Here is a 12,909-nt window from a genome sequence, read left to right as displayed (position 1 = left end):
GCTCACTGATCTTTACGATACATCCGTCAACTTCTATTTTTGAGATCGCGTCATCAGATTTCGATGAATAGCGCCAACATTTCTGTGGTTGTGTAGACATAAAGTTCGACATTGTGCTTGAAAAAAACCTTACTCGCCTCTTTTAATTTCTTTCATGAACAGGGGGGGGGGGGGGGGGGGAGTTCACATATTTCCGCAAGTGATTTCTTACTTCTACGCATTCTCACGAGTTTTCGCTTTAGGTGAATATTATTGCGGGTAATATATGGCGTTTTACGTTGTCTTCTTTTCGTCTTGGATGGAATGAATTTTTCTTCCCAGGATATTATCGTTTCCTTGAGCTTTAGCCAAAAGTCTTTAACAATTGACCGGTTTTCCAAAATATAAATATCCTACTTTAAATCTATAAAGTCGATGATGCTCACGTGATAAGCCCGACTATAACCTTTCGTTACAATACGTGTCTGCTCAAGGTGGACTGCGGTGTTCTGCTGTCTCATCTGTGGAAATGTTAATGCGAGTAACTTATGGTCTGATATACTTTCCGCAATGACAAGTTCCGGGGTTCACATGCTAGATACAATAACAAGATTGAGCACTGAGGTAGTATAGCCCCGAATGCGTGCCGGCAATAGTAACTAGCTGCTGTAAACAAAAAACTGAACATTATGTTTAAAAGCAGTTCGCAATTGGTCACTTCCTTTCTTCCAGGAGTTAAGGTGGTCCAATCAATTCCGGGTAAATTGAAATCTCCAGATAATATGATTTTAGTCCGTTCTTTCATTTTAGAATTCAAATAGTCATGCCATTTCAAAAGATAGTCATCTGTGGCGTTCGGGCACCTAAAAATACCACCGATTACTGCTTATCATTACCCGTTGTTATCATGCACCAAACACTTTAATGGCCGTCCATGCCTTCCTCTTCCTTGAAGTAGAGGTCCTGCTTAATGGCAATAGCAACCCCACCACCACGGCTGTTCCTATCAGATCTAAGAAGTGTGTAAGACTCAGGGACGATTTCCGAGTCATGTATGGAAGAGTGCAACCACGTTTCTGTAATTATTATTACGTCTGAACTGTAAAGCAGGAATAATTCTTTTAATTTATCATCCTTATTAACAATGCTCCTAGCATTGAAACTCAGATTGATTAATGGATTATTGCGAAAACGTCATTCAGCGGGACCACCATGAGATTTCGAAAATCTGTTTTTCGTTTGCTTCACTGGTACCCTTTTATCCTCTGTGGGATCCCATGCGTACATATTATTGTTTATTTTGAGCTTGTCAAAAACTAAACTTACTTTATCCCCATTGTAACGATTCAATTTAAAGACTGCCATAATTTTCTGCGTATTTCGCGCACAGGAACCGAGAAATTCTCAGATATTGATATTCCACTGTTCTTTAGCTTATGGCAACTTTGAAAAACCTTAACCTTTTCAGTGAAATCATAAAAGCGCAAGACAACAGGGCGTTCTTTGCCAGCATCTTTCCTGCCAACACCATGGATGCGTTTTATGGATCTGACCTGGACTTCCAATTTGCTTCTCAAGAGATTGTTTTCTACTTTTTCTTGAAGCTCGGAGGCACTCTCGTTATTTTCCTCTTTCAATCCATAGGTCACAATATTATTTCTACGGCTTCTATTTTCCAGGGCATCCAATCTTTTAGTGATTTGGAACAATTCCTTATGCATCACCACTACAGATTCCTCACATTTCTGCACTTTTTCATTACATAGCTTTAGTGACGCTAATGTGGCTTCTATTTCAGAGAGCCTGAACTGAACACCCTCAAATCCACCTCGCAAAGCAGTTTGGGTAGGCTTAATTTCCGTGACAGTGCTCAGAATTTGATCCAGTTTCTGTTCATCAGGCACAGGGTTCTCCTCCACATCGCCACTTAGCTTCAACAGCATGCAAAGTACTCGCGATTACTCATGGTAGCAACAACAAATACACTGGGGGCTCGGCAGCACGACAAGGCAGGCACAATCGCTTCTAAGGCAACTTGTGAATGACCATTTGTCACTAACCTGTGCAAAGAAAAGTACGAAGTTCAGCATCATGCGTCTAACGGTGCCGCCGAGCCCACTGAAGAGATCTGCTGTCCGTCCAGTCGTTTTAGGCCGTTCCCACGAAGTCTCGGATGTTGCCGCTGCGCCAAACGATGTGTCCAAACGAGGTAACGGCGATAGTCCTTCCATGCGGTTTCCATCTGATGGCACCGATATAAGCGACACAAACAGACCCGTAGGCAAACTTGGTTACCGATGTCGCGTCACCAACGTCACAAAAGACAGATGGCCCGCGGACACATGGAAGTCGCCACAGCCCGATCCACTGCATTCCAGAGCGCCTGTGCAAAGAAAAGTACGAAGTTCAGCATCGTGCGTCTAACAGTGCCGCCGAGCCTGTCGCAGCACCATATGACTCCTCGGGTGGTCGCACTTACGAACTGTCCATTCAGATAATTCGGAAGCGTCGCAGTGCTCTCTGAAAGGCCTCATCTCGCGCAGATAAGCCGCTTGAGTTAGCAGACCGCCATTGCTTCGCTTGGCAACAACCTCACGGATCAATGGTTTCTCTGCGAGAGCAAAGCGTTTGCGACGGGAAGACAGATAGTGCCCTCGTGCGGCTGTAAATTTGCGCTTCCATTTTAATCCTTCAAAAAGTTGCGCGGCTGAAAACTACTCTTATGGCGTCGTTTCAGTACTTTCTGTAATTACAGCAAGATGTCTCAGCTTACATTACCACCGAGAGTAATTTTGTACCAAACTGAAGTGAGTTGACAGCCTCCTGTACTCCACATCAAATTCGCCGCTTTATGCACTCGCCTAACGTGGCGCCCAACTTCAGCCATTTTCGTCAATGACAGCACATTGTTTATGTCATGAAACTTCATTTTGTCATAACAGTCTGATGCGTATGCATGACGTATTTCTCGCTGCACAACGTGAACCAGTCAGATTACAGGAATAGTACCTTTTATCTCATCCGTAATACAAGCATATGTGTTTTCCTGCCAATCATCTATACCAGTTTTATTTTTTTTTTTTCCGTCCGCAGTTACTGATATCTAATATTCAGGCGGCGTGAATAGCTTATCTAAAGATGTGTCTGCAACTTAACGTCATTTTGACGGCACTGCAAGAAGCCATTTTGACAGCTCAAAATTTTGCGCCCCAAGATTGAAACACATGACCATTCTGAGAACTAATCAAACAATAAGGCGCCGAACAGCGACCATGCGCTGAAAAGATCCCGAAACAGGTGACAAGCTTCTGGGCAGCACGAACAAACGATCCGTACTCGGGGGTCACACGCTTCCCTGTGTACTGAAATTTAAGAAATTGAAGACGCGATATCCAAGCATCTTACAGATACTTAGATAAATTGTGTCATTGTATAGCACACGATATCGTATGCAGGAACACGAAAAGTACTCTGACTGCCCAAGGAATCTACTCAAAATGACCGCCGACTAAGGAGCTGTACTGACGCTGCGATCAACAATGCAATTCAACACGCATATGCACAAAGACGGGATGGGGTTGAGTACAATTTGCAGGTATTTCGATTTTCATCTTGAGCAAGAGCTATAAATTGATCGCGTTTTCGCTTACAGTGACTAGAGTCAGCGTCAAATGCAAAATGACCAAAATGAACTGCGCACAGCACGACACCCGTTTCGGATGACTAGATCATAAGTGGTGAAAACTGAGATATAGTGCAGTTGAGTTTTTTTATTTGAAAGGCGCGATAAAATATTTCTAAGTAATAAACAACCCGTTTGGATTTTTGTTCAGGAGGGAATAATTCTGCGTTTTCGTGCTCGCATTGCTGCCACCCTGTTCGTGTTTTTTTTTTAATTCGGCATTTTTATCTTTTTTATTCGCGAGTGGCGCCCCCCTTTATTAGTTTCACCAGACTCACTGCGTTTCGGTTCCAGGCGCAAGGATCAGACCATTTTATAATCACCCACAGGTCGGCGGACGCACACATGTATCGACTCTCGCGGGCTCATTCACGCTCAGATCATGATCTGAGTCTTGATTAAGTCCGGACTCAAATTCAGATCGCATTGGCCCTAAATGGTAAGCTTTCGACGATGTGTATAACTAACAGAAATCGAGTAGCAGTCACCGCATCCCATAAATAGAGACAGAGTACACTAACTCCCAGAAGGGATCTTTCGTTTCCCGCAATCTTCACTAACGTACGCAGTTATCTTCAGAGGAGATTAGGCTCGTTTCTAACATCATCGCATCAACACAAGGCAACTTGCTTATTCTAACAGAAAACTGGCTACAAAATGACGTTAGTGATATCAAAGTTGTGGCGCAACTTGTCTGACATCAAAGTTCACCCAAGTGATCGTGAATTATTAAAGAGCGGTGGTGTTCTCATAGCAGATCGTCAGCAAATGTTATGTTTTGTTGTAAACGTCTAATTTAAGATCGGAATAATTTAGTTACTGTTTCGCTCATAACCAATTCAAGTGTTAGCATTTGCATTGAACACCTGTAATGGCCGATTACAATGAATATAGGGCTATTCTTCGCAACGATCTGGCGTTGGCGCGTCGTGCGTTAAAAATGTTGAGCGAGGCCGAAGGCCGAACAGGTGCTGGACCAGAGAAGTATGATTGAGTCACGTTATGCTACCGACTGCCTACGGCCTCGCGAGCTTGTTCTGCGGAGGCCGCAGAGTGCCTGGGGCAGAGCATTGCCACGTTCTGCAGAATCGCCGATGCAGAGGAAAGCCATGAGCTCGTGGATCACAAGCTAACCGCAGGCATCAACTTGGCCGAGTTGCAAGGCTCTTCTGCATGCCTGCCAACTCTGCTGACGTCCCCGGGAGACTCCTGATTTTTGACCGAACTTTCTGGTTGTACGACCACTGTCCTATATCTCCCGATAAGTCTCCTCTGCCCGCGCAAGTACGGTTCACATAGTTTAAGCAAAGCTGAGTTTCGGTACAGTTGGCAGGCCATGATTTACAGGGAGGTTTAGCGCGAGCAGACGAGCGACCGTCCTGTGTCACTCTCTTATCCTTGTCTTTCTCGCTCTAAGCCTCCCTGTAAATCGTGGTTTACATAAAACCGGCACCACGAAATCAGCAGCTGCGTCGTAATCACCAGCATCAATGTATTTGGCCTTTCCAAGGATAAAAACAGGCGGAATGAGTAGGAGAATCTCAACGGACCAGAGATCACAGAGCTGACGAGTGCCTGAACGACACGAGCCCAGTATGCGAGTTCCATTTCGGGCCACCCGCCTTATGATCTCGATGTTTAGGTGCATATCGTACAAGAAAAAAAGATGAAGTAATGAGTATAACAAAGAGGAGAGGATAACAAAATACTGTGAACGGGAAGGCCTCCTTTATCCGTTCAATCAGTTGTATGGCTTTATCAATATGATCGAGGATGTCACCACGAACTGAATGGACGCTTCTGTCAGGGCGAGCTACACTCCGACAGCATAACGGATATGCTAGTTGGCAGCTGTTCAGAGCAGACTTCCCTAGAAATCGTTTGTCATGGTCACCGCTCCGATTCTCACAGCTGAAATAATGACGTTTTATGGCGTCACTCGTCATTTAGACGTGAAGGGACTTTGACTTAACAGTGAGCGACAGAGGGCCCGGCTAGCTCTGTCCGTAGAGCATGAGACTTAACCTCAGGGTCATGGGTTCAGGCCCCACACTGGGCGCCAGATGAAGGCCTCGCCTTCAAAAAACCGGTCCGCGAGCCATGGTCTCGACTGAAGAGTGACAAATCCAGTCTCTTAATAACCCCGCTTTATTCCGGATAAACGAAAATGCATTGAAAAGAAAGGAAACAACATCAGGCGCTACTGCGCTGAGAACATGCTGTTCATGCGCGCGACAATAGAACAGCGAAGAGAAGCGGGAAACATGTCAGGGCTTTACCGCGGCGAGACAAAACACACTGAGGAGCGAATAGGGCGAGCAATAAGGCCAAAGCGCTCACGGCGGAACAAGAAGCATTGCTCCTCGCGTTACACCAACTCACGCGAATACGCCCAGGCTGTTTCTGCAGGCACTCTTTCCACCTTCGTGTCGCCGGTCTTCTTTCCGTAGTCCGTGCACACCCCGCTGGTCCATGACGCTCGCTGCTTGCCCCGCCGGGGCGAAAAAAGGCCTCGCGCCTTGCTTCGACGCGCGTATCTGCTCTCGTCTTTTGCCGCTAACATCCCGCCCCCAAGATTATCTGCTCACTCATGCACACTCGCGCTGCTCGCGCAAACACAACACAAATAGGAAAACGCGCGCGTGGTTTAAAACACCTAAAGAGGCTGCGGAGCCCCACAACGTCTAATCTAAGACCGGAATAATTTAGTTACTGTGTCATTCATAACCAATAGCACTTTTACTGGGAGTATCCTACAGGCGTCCCCATTCCACCCATGACTTTTCTAACGAGCAAAATAACAACCTAATCTAACCCACAGCAAGCTACCCCAAGTGCCTCTATCCTCCTTTTCGGGTATTTTAACTTCCCAAACATAGAATGGCGTAATCTTCCACCTGCATCAATAGTAGGTTCCGCAAAAGGCAACCTTATTGAAATACATTTCAACGGTAATTTATCACAATTGCTTTCAGAACCAACGCGCACCTTATCGTAATCTAAAATCATTCTTGACTTTATTTTGGCTAGTAAACCCGATGCCGTCTCATTCATTACTTACCTTCAGAGAATTATAGACCAAAATGTCATTCCAGCCGCCTGCTTTTTTCTTGTAATACCAAATATGACCTTGAAGAAGACTGTAACACTTTAAGAAAATAGTCATTAAGGGGCGATAAATCAAGAACTTAAGACCTACTTTCCTGCATAAGAAGCTACATATGACATTCAATCAACACATGATAACTGGGCAATCTTTAAAAATAAATAAATGATTCACGTGATAAACATATACCAACCGTCAACATTCGTTCAAGTAACCAAAAATCATGCTTTACTGATTCTTTAAAAAAATTCGAAAAATAAGCGCCTCTATTGGGAAGATAGCGGCAACACAATTTGATAGCAAAACTATATATTAGGTAGCTCAAGATGAATATTTGACTGTCATTCGCAGCATAAAACGTTTCTATCCCTTTTCTATCCTGTAAATCAATTTCAAACAGCGCTGATGCCTGCTATACTAACGCCTCCTTGACATCTGCGTCTGCTTCTGTTTGCTGTGCGGTGCGGCGTTCGAGGTAGCGGCAAAGGAAAGGGAGCACGGACGCCGGAATTGATCGCCCGCTGGGGTCAGCTTCGTAATGAATGAATCCCCTTGTAACGTCATTACCTGTCGTGACGGTACATCGCGCGCCCCTTGTCGAACACAACCAGCTTCTCATTGAACGAATTAAAGTTCACCGGCGTTCTATAATTCGCATCCAGGAAAGGAAAGGCGCAGTGCCTGTCACTCGCGAAATCTCGCTATCATTCTCACTGTCAGTTCAGTTCAGTCGTTCACTCGTGTCCGACTCTTCGTGACCCTATGGACCATGTCACGCCACGCTTTCCGGTCTTTCACCATCTTCATAACATCACATGACTTCATCTGCAGTGCCTCGAGGATGCCATCTAACCATCGCGTTCGCTGCCTACCCCTTCTCCAGCGACCCTCAACCTTTCCCAACATCAAATCTTTCTCCAGCGACTCCTCTCTTCTCATCAGATAACCAAAGTAGCTGAGTTTTAACTTTAGAATTTGACCCTCCAATGACCAGTCAGGGTTTATGGTCGACAATATCGACTGATTTGATCTTCTGGCAGTCCAAGGAACTCTCAAGAATCTTCGCCAGCACCACAATTCAAATGCGTCAATTCTTCGGCGGTCAGCCTTTTTCACAGTCAAACTCTCGCATCCATACATCACAACTGGAAAGACCATAGCAACGAGTTATACGGATCTTGGTTGGCAGACTAATGTCTCTGCTCTTTACTAGGCGGTCAAGGCTAACCATTGCTCTCTTTCCCAGAAGCAGGCATCTCCTAATTTCATGGCTGCAGTCTCCTTCCGAATTAATCTTGGAGCCCAAGAAGAGAAAATCTGTCACAGCTTCCACTTCTCCATTGATGCTCCAGGACTTGATAGGGCAAGACGCCATGATCTTTGTCTTTTTAATGTTCACTTTAAGCCCAAACTTCTCACTCTCTTCTTGTACGCGCATCAGAAGTCCTTTGAGTTCCACTTCACTTTCTGCCATTAAAGTGGTATCATCCGCATATCTAAGGTTGTTGATACGTTTTCCAGCAATCTTCACGCCAGCTGAAGACTCGTCCAGACCGCCCTTCCTCATGATGCACTCTGCATATATGTTAAATAGGCAGGGCGACAGTATGCAGCCTTGCCTCACTTCTTTCTCGATCGGAAACCAATCAGTAAGACCATGCCCAGTTCTGACTGTGGCCTCTTGCCCTTCATACAGGTTCCTGAGGAGACAGATGAGGTGACTTGCAACTCCCATCTCTTGGAGAGCTTGCCACAATCTGCTGTGATATACGCAGTCAAACGCTTTTGCATAATCAATAAAGCAGAAGTGCATGGGTTTCTGGAAATCTCTTGCTTTTTCCACTTTTCTGCGAAGGTTGGCAATCTGGTCTCTAGTTCCTCTGCCCTTGCGAAACCCAGCTTGCACGTCCGGAAGCTCCCGATCCACATACTGCTGCAGCCTACCTTGGAGGATTTTCAAAATCACCTTGCTAGCATGCGAAATAAGCGCGATCGTGCGATAGTTGGAACAATCTTTGCACTGCCTTTCTTTGGGTTGGGGATGTAAACTGACCTCCTCCAATCTTGTGGCCACTGCTCGGTTGTCCAAATCTTCTGACATAATGTATGCAGAATGTTAGCAGCGTCATGGTTGAGGTTTTGAAGCAACTCAGCTGGAATACCATCAATTCCGCTAGCTTTGTTCTTAGCAAGGCTGGCTATGGCCCACTCAACTTCACTCTTCAGGATACCCGGCTCGAGATCAGTAATCACAACTGTCTTATGTTGGGTTTGCACTTTCGGGACCTTCTTGTACAGTTCTGTGTATTCCTGCCACCTCTTCTTTATCTCTGAGACTTCAGTGAGGTCCTTGCCTCGTTTGTCCTTTATCACGCCCAGCTTATCACAGAAGCTTCCTTTGATATCTTTGATTGTCTTATACAGAGCTCTTGTGTTCCTTAATTGGCTGTTGTCCTCAACTGCTTGGGACTGTATGTTAAGGAAGGCATTCTTATCTCTCCTTGCTATTTTCTGAAAATCCGCATTGAGAACCTTGTATCTTTCTCTTTCCCCCATAACTTTTGCCATCCTCCTTTCCTCAGCTATTTGCAAAGCCTCTTCAGATAACCAGTTTTCTTTCTTGCATTTCTTTTGCTTTGGAACTACCTTAGTAGCTTCTTGTATTATATCACGAACATCGGTCCACATCTCTTCGGGCTCTCTGTCTTCTAGATCTAATTCTTGAAATCGATTCCTCACTTCCACAGCATATTCTAATGAAATTTAGATCCAGATCATACCTCCTCAATCGAAGCTTAATTCTCACTGCAGACAAGGGTAATTATGAAGAGCGTTGTGGTAACACGCTGGGCAGGCGATCCAAGGGATGGAGATTCGATTCCCCGGTAGGAGACAAAGTTTATTAGTTATTTTTTAAGTACCACAGCAACCGCTAAAGCGTGACACTTTTGCTGACGACAGTGATGAGTCATTAAAGGCTTTCGCCTTAATTGTTGTGCCATTTCTCACATGCACCACTTAAGAGACTTCATAGATGTCCTGCCTTTTTACCCTTCTGAGTGTTCAAAAAACTATTACGTACATTCACACGTGGAAACCGTAGGGGCCATCAATTTAGTTTTTTGTTACCGGAAACGTCCTCTTATCACCCGTGTAAAATAATATGCACCACCGAGTTATGTTTTCGCCGATTTGTGGCCCCGTCGTGCCAGTGTTTACTCATTGTTTTCTTCAATGTCTGCATACAGTGGGCATTGCACGCTTTACTGCCTTGTTTCGCAGTTTTACACAAAATCCCCCTTTTTTACCACTGAGTAGGCGCGGTCTGTTTGCAACAATTTTGACGCACCAGCTCTCATTGCTACGAATATGACACTATATATTTTGCTCTTTTATAAAAATTTTAGCCCTTAAGGACTACGTTTCAAGCAATCGTCTTCCTTTTGTTAGAAAAACTGTACCTTGCCAACAGGGACATCACTAGGTGGGAGGGACACGAGCAATCCAGTAAAGGGGTTTAACCCAGTTTATATGTTCCTCCCACATATTTCGGCCCCAGTTTACTAACTATAATGATTTACGAACATAATATGATATGCCAACAAGCTAACAAACTTCCATCATAGCCTTTTGCTCTCCTTGACTGGGGCAGTAATTTTGCGGGAAGTTATGACTCGTGCCACCCTGTAAAAAGGAAAAGGGTCTTTGGGAAGATCAGGGGGCATTTGAGCGTTGTCACACGCACAAACTAATCATCATGGTCCGGCTGGTGTGACATAATACGAGAACTCGTGCCAAGTAATCCCAACCGTCTAAACAGGACCCTACTGAAAAATCCTTATAACTTTTGTACAGGAAATCGCATACAGGTTTACTGTACAGAATCTGGGATACAGGATTGTTGGCTGTTTCAGGAAATTCCTGTACTGCCTTGGAAAGTCCGGAATGAAACAGCGCGGAATGGCCTGTATGGTTGACGGCCCTCGCTTCCGGAAAGAAACGCGTCGCCAGGGTGGAAAAAGCATGAAACAATACAAAATAATACGACTACATAGAAAATAATAAATAAAATAAAAAACTTTTATTACCAATTATGGAATCGAACCTCGGCCCTCATGGTCTTTAGACGGGCACCTTAACCACTACTCTTTTTTTTTCAGCATGGTGTTTATTACATGCTTTTAAATTCAGCGTAGAGTTATAAACATTATTTACAGAGTAATCAGCCTGTGGGCGAAACGTCCAATTGGAACATACAACACAACACCACTCAACTAAAATACGACTTAGCACAACTTCACTAAAACGGTGGCAAGTAAAGACAACACATCAAAAATGGCAGCCAGTCAGGTTGATGGTCACTATCTTCGTAAGTGTCTCTAAGCTGGTGTACCATCTGACCAAAATGAGTAGCGGGGGAGATTAGAGGTTCAGCATTCCGGTCCAACATACGAGTATTCCATGGGCTGTGCAGTCCATGGAGGAAGTTCATGTCAAAGGATTCGTGGTCATGTTCGGTGGTTATCAAATAACGCACATGGTGGCAATTCAAAATAAAGCCTTTCTTCAATGTTCTTTACAGAACGTCCCAAAATAATATTGCATCTTTGCAGGCAATAAACCAGTGTTCGATGGTTTTAGGTGTATCACATAACCGGCAATTAACAGAAGAAACGAAAATATTTTTTTCTGAAGCCACACTTTAAAAGGCAAAACCTTGGTATGAAGTTTAAAGAAAAATGTTTCAGTAGAAGGCGAGATCAGCATTTTGCGCACCCTTTTTAACACATCATGCTCCATATTATTGGAATTGAGTGAACGATTTAAGGGAGGCGGGAACAACATAGATATGAAATTATGGCTTATATTTTTCCGTGAAACAGAGAATAAGTACTCATAAGAAAAGCAAACCGCCAGAAAACGCACTGAATCGTAAATTTCTTTCATGAAACCACATAAAACCAAACCAAGAGACCACTAAGTTTGGAAGAAGGTTCACTAGATTAGTGTGCAGGGATGCTCTGGTAATTGGATGGGAGCTATTACGGAAAAAGAAGCAACGAGCTTCTAACTGTCTGATATAGAGATGTGTCAAACCTAGTCCGCCAGCACAAACAGGCCTGAATAAGTTATCGCGCCTCATAGGCTCAAAACTGGACGACCATATGAGCGTCGCAAACGTTCTGTGAAACCTGTGGATGTAATTCCTCGCGCAATGAAGTACCTGTAAAAGAACAAAGTTTTGTAGCCAGAAACATGTTACATGCCTGTGCTCGACTAAAATTGATAGGCGGTGCGGAACAAAAGTCTGAGCATAGCTTTTGAGTGCCGTGACCCGCTCTTTCCGGTAACGTCCACTAAACTTGAATGCATGAAGGGGAATCGAAGGTATTTAGGGGGAACACGACACCATTCAATTCCAGCATAATAAGTCGGCATTGCTCCCCATGAACCGAACCATAGATCCGAACTCTTAGACTTATTCATTTGAGCGCCAGATACAATCCCAAACAGCTCAATGATGGTTATAATTTTGTCAATGCTGGGTTTGTCTGTGCAGAAAAACGCCAAATCGTCGGCGTACGCAAGCCCTTTCACTTTGTTACTGAAGGCAACATAACCATGGATACTGTGGTGTTGCAGTACACTCAAACAAAGTGGTTATAGGTAGAGGGCAAAGAGCAGCAGTGACATAGGTTAACCCTGCTTCACGGACGATCGAATTGGCACAGGCTTTGAGAGATCACCGTTAACAATCAAGCGAGTGGAACAGTTGTCGTAACAAAGTTGCACCCCTTTCAGTACAGTTGATTCATCATTTGCACGCTCGAGAAGAGAAAATAGAAACGAATGCGACACGATCAAATGCCTTCGCAAGGTCAATCTGGAGTAGAGCAAGCTGCTCATAAAAGCCAAAGTAATATTCGATAATTGTACGTGCAATATGCATGTTTTTTGTATGGAGTGTCCACTCAAGCCACACGTCTGATGAGGGCCAATGAGAACCGTCATGGCATACTGTAAACGATTCGATAGAACTTTTGCAAAAATTTTGTAGTCCGCATTTGCCAACGTGATTGGCCTATAGCCATCGACTGAGAGCAATTTTTCTTTATCCGTACTCTTTGGAATTAAGACTGTG

This window comes from Amblyomma maculatum, unplaced genomic scaffold (genome assembly GCF_055883805.1).
Source record: "Amblyomma maculatum isolate TAMU_Amacu unplaced genomic scaffold, ASM5588380v1 scaffold_12, whole genome shotgun sequence".
Classification (NCBI taxonomy): Eukaryota; Metazoa; Arthropoda; class Arachnida; order Ixodida; family Ixodidae; genus Amblyomma; species Amblyomma maculatum.
The sequence above is the reverse complement of the archived record's forward strand: the minus strand, read 5'-3'. Positions refer to the sequence as shown.